The sequence below is a fragment of the Petromyzon marinus genome, chromosome 28 (genome assembly GCF_048934315.1).
Source record: "Petromyzon marinus isolate PM22_M1 ecotype Great Lakes invasive population chromosome 28, UKy_Petmar_22M1.pri1.0, whole genome shotgun sequence".
NCBI lineage: Eukaryota > Metazoa > Chordata > Hyperoartia > Petromyzontiformes > Petromyzontidae > Petromyzon > Petromyzon marinus.
The window spans coordinates 3369817-3380540 of NC_133694.1; positions in this window are offsets into that span (position 1 = coordinate 3369817).

Consider the following 10724-nt stretch of genomic DNA (forward strand, 5'->3'; position numbering starts at 1 on the left):
GCGGGGCTTGGTGACACATCATCGACATCACTGGCGCCTTCACTTGTAAGGGCTTTCCCACCTTCACAAAACAGGATTTAGGTGCCGCGCGCTGGCATTTTTCATTTGATCCGAATAATCGACCATAATAAACCTATTCGATGAGTAATGCTCCCTCTATTAATTGACTTAACCATTGGTTTAATCGTCCCAGCTCTACGACAGATGTCCCAAATGACGAAAAGGTGTGTCGCCACCCCCACCGCCCCCCCTTGCTGAGCCGGAATTGCATTGTGTAGCCGTGAAACGACAGTGGTGATGGTACTCTAAGCGGGGTAGGGAGATGCAGAATGCTTTAAGCGCTCACCATCGTCCGAACCACAGAACGGCCGAGTTGTGCTTATATTTGCTTTCGCCCGTGTACTTCTCAACAGCAACGCATATTGGGTTTATATCGTCAACATCATCATCATCACGATCCCCTATGGGCAGATAACAACGTAGGTGGTCCACTGCCACATTCCGTCATTTGTTTCCATTGGATTTGTATACAACGTCGATCAGCACGGTTGGCCACGTGCCGTGCGAAAGAAGTTCAACATACGAATGGGGCCCCCAATGTTGAGATGGAAGTCCTTTTTGCCAATGCCCTCTTGTTCAACGAGCCCGACTCTGCTCATGAGAACCCCACCTTCCAGAAGGTCCGAAACCTGTGAATAGTTTTCTTGCTCAAACACATGCTGCTGGATCGTACTGGTCTCGGAGGCCGATAGGGGGCTGATGTGAACTAAGACGCATGTTTATTTGCATTGACGCACGGTGTGAAGGAGTGTTGTTCATGTTTGCGTATAAAGCCTGGAACAAGTTGTGGCCAATATGGAAACCTTTCTTGCCAGTATCAAAATATGAGAATAGCTTTTACCCTTTCTGGCAATAAACTAGGTGTTAAGATGGGAAGAAATGTCCCATATTGTAGCTGTTTGCCCCAAGCTATAATTGCCCTGATAGTGGCATTGTCTTTGTGCTGCTCGCCTTTTGGGGTTCTCTGGTCTAACACTTTGAGACTAGGCTCTAAAGAAAGCTGTCTCTGGTGTGGACCGATAATAAAAAAAATGCATGTACTATCAGAGCATGTTTTTTTGTTTTCATGTTCACCACAAGTACGTGTGGTTAATGCAGACAGTGTTCCTTGCAAAAACAATTATTCGTGGTGTTTTAACATCTTAACACCTCCTGTTTTATTGCCAGAAAGGGTTAAACCGATTCTTATAAGTTGTGTGCATTGGGGCATGGTGCGTGCGGATGGGGTGGAACGGTAATCAGTGAGCTGCTGCTGCTGATAGGTGTCCTTTGACGGACGCTGCCTGTTAATTAATTACAGCCTGGCTATGTTTTTTTAACCCAATAATTAATGACTATAACAAATTAGTGCGGTGCATATGTATTGCAGTACTCGAAAAAGAAAAGAATAACACGTCTGTGCCCGCTATGACGGTACAAACTTCCCAATTTACAAAATCTGAGTAATTTTATGAATTGGGTTTATAACCAATTTATCAATTGTATGTATTTCCAATTTATAAACCTGACTAATTTTATAAATTTGCCAACATCGCCCCCCGTCCACTCACCCACCATCCCCTCTCCCCCCCACTGTCAGACTATTGATTGTGTGTGAAACGCAAGCACGTTCGTGACAGCCCTGTGGCCGCCAGAGTGAATTTTATTCCAGAGCTTGAGATGTATCAGGATAATTTTGTGGCCAACAAGGCACATTGTGCCAAATTGGGCTCTAGCCTTGAACGTTAAGAATGCCAATTATTTACCCAGGAGAGCCTCACTCACAACGTTTTAACCCTATATTCTTGGTTCTTTTGGTAAAGTCACGTAGAAGGAAAACAATAAAATAAAATATATAAAACAATAAAATTCTCACAACGTTTCGACTGCAACACAAGCAATCGTCATCCGGTGTGAAAACCAAAGCAAGAAAAAATTTAAAAAGTGGCGTTTTTTTACCGTTAGCACCACGGAGAGCGATTTGGCAGTTATTCAGATGGACGAGTCCATCTATGTTCGGAAAAGAGGAGGGGGGAGACGAAAATAATGGATGCCGTCTGAAAGCCACCATAAGCGTGAACAATCAATTAAGACCCGAAACGGTTGATCAAATCCTTCCAATGATTGCTAAACCAGAATCCATCTTCTCGGTTGAAATTGTCTCTGTGTTTGTATATGTGGATAGCCTCATGAATGAATCTTTCATGGTAGCCAGATGGCTTGCAAAGAACCTCTGTCTTGGAGAAGTCAATGTCATGTGAGCCTACTGCATTATAACAGTGATCTGCCACGGCCGAGGTGTTGGTCCTACCGTGTTTTAGGTCTGCTTTATGTTGGCTTTGTGTTCCTGGTCGGATATGCATTGGGCTCTATGGTGCAGAGTCTTGATGAGGGCATTCTAATGGCATAGATGGTGGTGGGAATCCGGATTCAGATAAGCATCCGTATGGATAGCTTTCCTGTAGACAGAGTGGCTCATTGAACCATCAGGTCTCTTTTTTATTAGGACATCCAAAAAAGGTAGCTTGCCATCTTTAACGACTTCCATGGTAAACCTGATGGCTGGGTGTATGGAATTGATGTGGTCGAGGAATTGGTCTAGAGCAGGCCGGCCATGTGGCCAGATGACAAAAGTGTAATCCACATACCTCTTCCATAAGGTTGGGCGCAGAGTGGCAGTCTGGATGGCGTCAGTCTCAAATTTCTCCATGAAAATGTTGGCTACAACCGCAGATAGTGGGGAGCCCATTGGGGTGCCCTCAGTTTGTTTGTAGAAAGTTCCATTCCAAGTGAAGTAATAATAATAATACATTTTATTTGTGAGCACTTTTCTGAATACTCAAAGACACTTTACATAAAATCATTAAAGCAGCAAAAACAACATCAAATGGTAAAAACACTACAAACACATCAAACTTAGCTAAACATTACAAGCAATTTTTAAAAGGTGAGTTTTAGTCAATGATTTGAACGCTGGAAGGTCGGTGCAGTCACGGATTTGTTTTGGGAGAGAGTTCCAAAGTGAGGGGGCAGCTATAGAGAAGGCTCTGTCGCCCCAGGTTCGATGCTTGGTCCTGAGAGGTGGAGTCAGGAGGTTGGCGTCAGATGAGCGAAGGCTACGGGATGGGTTGTGGCGGTGGAGCAGGTCAGTGAGGTAGGAAGGGGCCTGGTTACGAAGGGCTTTATGTGTGAGGAGGAGGATTTTGAATTGAATTCGTTGTGGGACCGAGAGCCAATGGAGGTTCTGGAGGACAGGGGTAACGTGGTCACCGGTGCAGGTGTGAGTGAGCAGACGAGCAGCAGAGTTCTGGATGTACTGGAGTTTATTTAATATTTTGGTTGAGGTGTCGTATAGGATGCTGTTGCAGTAATTGATTCTCGAGGTGATGAAGGCGTGGATGAGGGTTTCTGCAGCGGAGAAAGAGAGTGATGGGCGAGGTCGGGAGATGTTTTTGAGGTGAAAAAGGCAGTTCTGGTGATTTGTTTTATGTGGTGTTCAAAGGAGAGGTTATTGTCAAAAATGACTCCAAGGTTGCGACTTTGAAGGGATGGAGACAGGGTGAAGGTGTCGACAGTGACGGAGAAACTGCGAATGGATTTAGTGATAGATTTGGGACCGATGATGATCATATCTGTTTTGTCGCAGTTAAGTTTAAGGAACTTGGTGTGCATCCACGATTTAATGTCAGCGAGGCAGTTAGAGAGAGTGGAGTGGGTGGCGGAAGTGATGGATTTGGTGGAGATGTAGAGCTGGACATCATCGGCATAGCAGTGAAAGTTAAGACCATGGTGACGAATGACGTTGCCAAGGGGATGCAGGTATAGTATGAAGAGCAAAGGACCAAGCACCGAGCCCTGGGGGACACCTTGGGACAACGGAGCGGTGGAGGAGGTGCAGTTGTTGATGTGGATGAACTGTTGTCTGTCGGTGAGATAAGACTGGAGCCAGGAGAGGGCGGTGCCAGTGATGTTGAGGGTAGATTTGAGGCGAGAGAGAAGAATGGTGTGGTTGATAGTGTCAAAAGCTGAAGTGACGTCCAGGAGGATGAGGATGCTGAGGTGACCAGAGTCTGCAGAGAGGAGGATGTCGTTGGTAACTCTGAGAAGGGCTGTTTCAGTGCTGTGTTGTGAACGGAAGCCGTATTGAAATGGTTCGAACAGGTCATTTGAGGAGAGGTGGGTTTTGAGTTGTTTGGCAACAGTGCGTTCCAGTATCTTAGACAGAAAGGGGAGATTGGAAATGGGCCGAAAGTTTGACATAATGTTGGGGTCAAGTCCAGGTTTTTTGAAAATGGGGGTGACAGCAGCCAGTTTGAGTGAACGTGGGATTGAGCCAGAGCTGAGAGAGGAGTTAATTATTTTTGTGATGAGTGTGGAGATAGCTGGTAAACAGTCTTTGATGAGGTGGGATGGGATGGGGTCCAGGACACATGTTGTTGTTTTCATCCATGTCAAGATTTTAGACAGCTCCCCCGGCGACACTGGGGAGAACTCAGACAGTGGCTGGGAGGTGTGGTGGGGGGGAACAAATGATGGAATGACAGAGCAGACAGTGGAAGCAGAAGAAGAGGACAGGTTGGTGTAAATGGTGTCAATTTTGGTCTGAAAGAATGATAGAAAGGTGTTGCATTTATCAGTTGTGAATGAGTTGACGATATTGTCACTGGGTTTGAGAAGTTTATTTACCGTGTAGAAAGAGCCTTCGGGTTGGTAGAACCAGAATGTATGAGGTGTGAGTTGTAGGTGGACCGGGTAGTGTTAAGAGCTTCCATATACTGCTGAAGGTAATCTGTGTAAGCTTGTAGATGAACAGTTAAACCAGTTTTCTTATGGAGCATTTCAAGCTGACGCTTATGGGATTTCATTTTGTGCAGAATAGGAGTGTACCAGGGAGCAGAGTGAGTGAATGAGACAGTTTTAGTTTTTATGGGAGCCAGATGATCGAGACTGGTGGAAAGTGTTTCATTGTAGTAGTTGGTGAGGTCGGATGGATTGTCAGTCACGGGTGGGGGGGAGGAGAATATTTTGCTGGCAAGAGAGGCTGAAAGGGCAGGACTAGAGATGGATTTAAGATTTCTGAAAGAAATTGTCCTTTTGTCCTTCGTGTAGAAATGGGGAGATCAATGTTCATGGTGATTGCCAGGTGGTCCGAGATGTTGAGGTTGTGGGGCTCGAGGAGCGGTATGGTGAGACCAGTAGAGCAGACCAGATCCAAAATGTGACTACAGCTGTGGGTTAGAAAGTTGACATGTTGGGTGAAATTGAAGCAGTGTAGCAGTTCCAGGAATTCAGTAGCAAATTTACAGTTATTGTCAATGTGGATATTGAAATCTCCCAGGAGCAGAACAGAAGGTGAGATGGCAGATAACTGAGTTGAAAAGTGAGAGAGAAAGGAAGGATTTGGTTTGGGCGGTCGGTAGATTATGGCAGTGACCAGAGGAGTGGGACCAGAGAGTTTGAAAGTGATGTGTTCAAAGGACTGAACAGCAGGGATGGAGATGGTGGATGTTTAAATGTCCTTTCTGTACACTGTAGCGACACCACCTCCCCGCCCCTCAGATCGGGGTTTGTCCATGTATGTATAGCCTGTAGGTGTAGTCTGGTTGAGTGCCAAATAGTCCATAGGTTTATGCCAAGTTTCAGTGATACAGAGAAAAGCCAGGTTATTGTCAGTAATGAATTCATTTAAAATGAGGCTTTTATTGTTTAGTGGTGAATTGAGAGGACCGAGGGATGGGGTGGAGATTGGTTAGTTGCACGTGTCGTATGTTGTGATGACGTATTGAGGAAGTTGTGGTGCGCAAACAGGACCAGATGGATGGAATGGAGTTTGGGGTTGAGTAGTTATAATTGAAAATACGACCAGAGCCTCTGTGAAGCGGACGGCGAATTAGTCCAGTTTCTCGGTGAATGTCAATGCAGTCCAAATGAAGGTGGTTGTTGATTGAGTGGAAGTCGGCGGTGGAGTGGAGCGGTGGCATTATCCAGGTGTGGAGCTAGCGGTAGCTTGTACCCAAATGGGAGGGCGTCCACGGCTCTCAGGCGCCGCTCCGGCTTCACGACGATGACGCTGTGACCGCCGCGTGACGGGAGCCGTGGGAGCCGCGGCCGCAGGCCAGAACCGCCGCCGCAACCAGCGCCGGGTAGACGACGAGGGGGGAAGCCGAACAGGGAGCTCGTGATGTTGGTGCCACGTGGAGCAGTCGTGCCTTGACGTCTCTCGCTGCCACAGTCGCCGAGTCGTCTCGCATACGTTTGATTCGCTTTCACTTCCCGCGACACCGCGGGGAACAGCACAGCCGGGCGGCTTGAAAGGGAATCTCCTCGACACGAACCTTTAAAAACCTCGTGTCGGCGCAATAATCAGCATCTTTGGTATGAAGAGGCTTTACGGTTTTTCGGCAAAGATGACCCACATCTGCCCTGGATGCTTGTCCAGACGGTCGTTCCTCCTGCTCCTCCTCCAGCCACAAGGATTCCAGTGTCTGTTCCCAAGAGCGAAGCACTCGAGGCGTAGGTTGTCTCCCTTGAGCGCCACCGTTACCGCCGGTAGCTTCACCTCGATGCGCGACAGCAAGCCGCCCGGCTGTCGTCGTCCTCGGAGCGCGCGCTGAGCCTCAGCCGTAGACGGCGCCGATGCCATGCGTGGACTCGCACGGCGTGGGGAGGAGGCCTTTCAGCCCCACACACTACACGTGGCGCCGGTACTTCACCTCCGCCGAGAGACCATAGGCCGGCCCTTTGTTGAAATTCGCTCTTTGTTGTCCTTCCCCAGCACCTCCGATGAGCACGGTTGGTTGCGAGAGTACTGCGAGACTGTTATTCAAGTACTCGGTTGTACTATGAGCTTGTCGATTCTGTGAGAGATGTGCTTGAGCGTTACATGGGCTCTGAAGAGAGATCTTTACAACGTCCACGTTCACCCCGACACCATCCACGCTCTCCCCTACACCATCCACGCTCGCCCCTACACCATCCACGCTCCATGTATGAATGTTGAAGTATGTATTGGTTAAGCAGTGTCTCACCAGGGGGGTACCTCAGTGTTTAGTCCTTGAACTCAAGCACGTACACCAAGCTTTTAAGGCTACTGGTTACTCCGACTACACAATCCGCAAAGCTATCACTCCAACCATGAAGAAGGACCCTCTTGAGGAGCCTATCAAAACCATCACTTTACCCTACATTGCGGGGATCGCAAAAAAGATCTCCAAAATCTTCAATAAACACAAGATCCAGGTCAGATTCAACATATTACATAAAATCCATGATCTGGTTCCGTCTGTAAAAGATGTGATTCCGGACATACAATACCCTGGCGTCTAGAAACTAAGTTGCCTCTGTGGTAGTAGTTACATTGGAGAAACCAAACGACATTTCTCGGACCGCATTCGTGAACACAAAGCAGACCTAAAACACGGTAGAGGACCAACACCTCGGCCGTGGCAGATCACTGTTATAATTCAGTAGGCTCACGTGACATTGACTTCTCCAAGACAGAGGTTCTTTGCAAGCCATCTGGCTACCATAAGAGATTCGTTCATGAGGCTATCCACATATACAAACACAGAGACAATTTCAACCGAGAAGATGGATTCTGGCTTAGCAATCATTGGAAGGATTTGATAAACCATTTCGGGTCTTAATTGATTGTTCACGCTTACGGTGGCTTTCAGACCGCATCCATTATTTTCATCTCCCCCCTCCTCTTTTCCGAACATAGATGGACTCGTCCATCTGAATAACTGCCAAATCGCTCTCCGTGGTGCTAACGTTAAAAAAACGCCACTTTTAAAAAAAAATTGCTGTGGTTTTCACACCTGATGATGATTTCTTGTGTTGCAGTCGAAACGTCGTGAGAATTTTATTGTTTTATATCTATTTTTTATTATTTTATTGTTTCCCTTCTACGTGACTTTACCGAAAGAACCAAGAATATGAATCCCTGCAGTCACGAAAGCTTTAAATCAAAAGTGGCACCCTGTTTATTCTTAATCATGCATGACACCGTTTGCTGCTATGGATAAGCGTGAACATTTGATGAGCCTCAACGTTCCTGTTTAAGGAGGGACCTGCCGCCATTGGATGTTGGCCACTGCCATGTATGTATGTTGAACATCTTTCGCACCGTACGTAGGCAACCGTGCTAATCGGAGGCGCAGAGGGGAGAGGTCAACAAACTTCACACAAACATTCGTTCTAAAGAAATGAGTTTTCATGTCGAAGGAAAAGCACAAAAAAACGGAGAAAATCCACCATTCCCGTTTGACGTAATTTGGCTGCAGGCCAAATTCAAATGTACACTACAGACATGCACACAAGCATAGGCACACCCTATATATACATCATATATAATTGACGTCGCTTCCCTATCATTGCGTATCTTGATACAAAAACAAGAGGGCTATGTTAAAATAAAGAGCTCTCTGGGTTTTTGCTTACGAACGCTGTACTAAACTAAAAACACGTTTTCTGAAAAAAATATTCACAAGTACTGTGTGTGTATTTCAGACTGGCACGGCGCATGTTACTCACAGTGGATGCACAGCAACTAGGTACCTCTGTAGCTTGACGCCACCTGAAGCCAAATCACGTCTTGAGTGAGTAAGAGAGTGTGTGTGTATATAACCCGATGAAAAGATCCCTCGTTTTCGGTGGAACCGGAGATGCTGACTCTGCGCTTTTCTTCCTCGTTAACCTATTTCCCTGGATGGTTAGGCATTTGTCTGTCTCCACCTCGGCCTCGTTGCTCGATTGCATCAGCACATTCTATTGTGTGGCCATACATAGTCACTCATACAGCCATATGCGCGGGTATCTATAGCGGCGGAAAGTAAAGGGCCCTCCCTTTGTTCAATAAACTGCTGGGGGGCAAATAGACGCGGGAGCATAGTGCAGTACAATAGTTCGATTTTCCTGCACTGCCACCCGTTGCCCCACAATGCAAGCTCCGCAGTCTATATCGCCTCGACTGCCCGTCAGTCCGCCCGTCCAAGCTTTTGACGTCTGACGGGAACGGGCATTTTCCCCGGTGAATTGTTCATGGGCCATGTGCTGTAATATACCTACAACGTTAACAACTACTGCCTTTTGTCCATGCACTGAAGGATCATAAAGGGCTCGCAAAGCCATATTGGTCGTTGAGGTTATTTTGCCATAGTTCAACATGCCGGTCGGGGCACATTGGGTGAAGGGGATTAACGTGAATAAAGAGCGGATCGGATATCACTCGTCACCGATGTTAGCCACGGCCAGGAATGAAACTCAGGTTTCCAGGTGCATGGCGAAGCGCAGTGCCAACCACTGCCGCCACCGCTCCAACCGCACTTGTTTTATAGTACAAAAAAAGGGCTCGATATTTCAAATTGGAAAATGATGATCAATGTATTGCCTGTTTCGTGATTTATTTGAACTTATACATGAGGATGCATGACCGAATGTACCCAATTGATATGGATTATAATACGTGAAATCCTGAGTGTGAGGATCGATTATTTACGATTAATAGAAATTATTTCGTCAAAGTGCTAACAATCGTGACAATGGGATGATCAGAACTGACAAAAGAGGCCAAAGCAAATCAGAAACAATGCAAAGAAAGTGGTAAACAACAAACAGAAATTGACCTCTGAATCGAATCGCAAGCCCCCCAAATAGAGACCAATGGTCAAATCGCCGGAGGGATGAACTGGTGACAAGAGGATTCGAAATAGAGGGTTGTATCTGCACACTAAAATGCAATTGTCATTTTATTTTTGAAAAAAGAACAAAAGGACTACGTAATTTTAACTCCTCCCAAATTCCACTTCTCCTCCCGTTTCCATGTCACAAGACGACAAATCCCTTACGGAAATCTGACCGAGCAGTTGCACCCCCCCCCCCCCCCCCCCACCATGCATTGGAGAACTTCCCACAGAAAGGATTTTTAATTGGACTTCTGAAAAAAAAACTTCAAGTGGCCATTTTTATCCTTCACACAGAGGAGGGCATGGTTTCCGCATGCTCTGATGTGAGATTATTGCGTAAAATTCAAAACCGATATAATATATTGTTTACTATTTTTTCTCAGCTGGAAATTTTCCGCAATTCAAGTGCAAACCGAATATATAGTATGATGCGGGGTTTTATATATATATACACAATCATTGGTGACTGTGCTGAGACCGCACACTCCGCTCCACTTTGAGAAGCTCGGTTTAATAGCTGGCGGCTGAAAACCTGGATTCGGACCTAGGCTCCTCTGACTCTACGAGCCACCTGGCCACCTCAATCAATGTGCGCACTCATTTTCGGATTTTAAGAGCTTGAGATGCTGCTCAATGAGCAAAGCAGCGGAAGTACCCAATCACGAGCTCGTCAGATTAAATCAGTGGTGGGGGGGACGGGGCGGGACCTTTCCCTTAATGAGGGCCAAATAATGTTTTACAATTCCTTTGGCGGGCCACGCGTTCGCCGGCACCGTTCGTAGCGTTATCCATTATCGAAAGAAATGTCTGCGTTGGCCAAGCGTACAGACATTGAGCTCGCTAAAATGAGAAACCACAGTGTCGTTGCCAGGCCGACAATATTTTCCGACTCCGGTAGCCAATTAGTGCGGCTAAGATGCTTGCGGCGGACCGTTTAGAAGTGGCCCATCTCGTGGATGCGGGCCCTACGAGAAATGAACCTTTGGGCTGTGTCTAGCC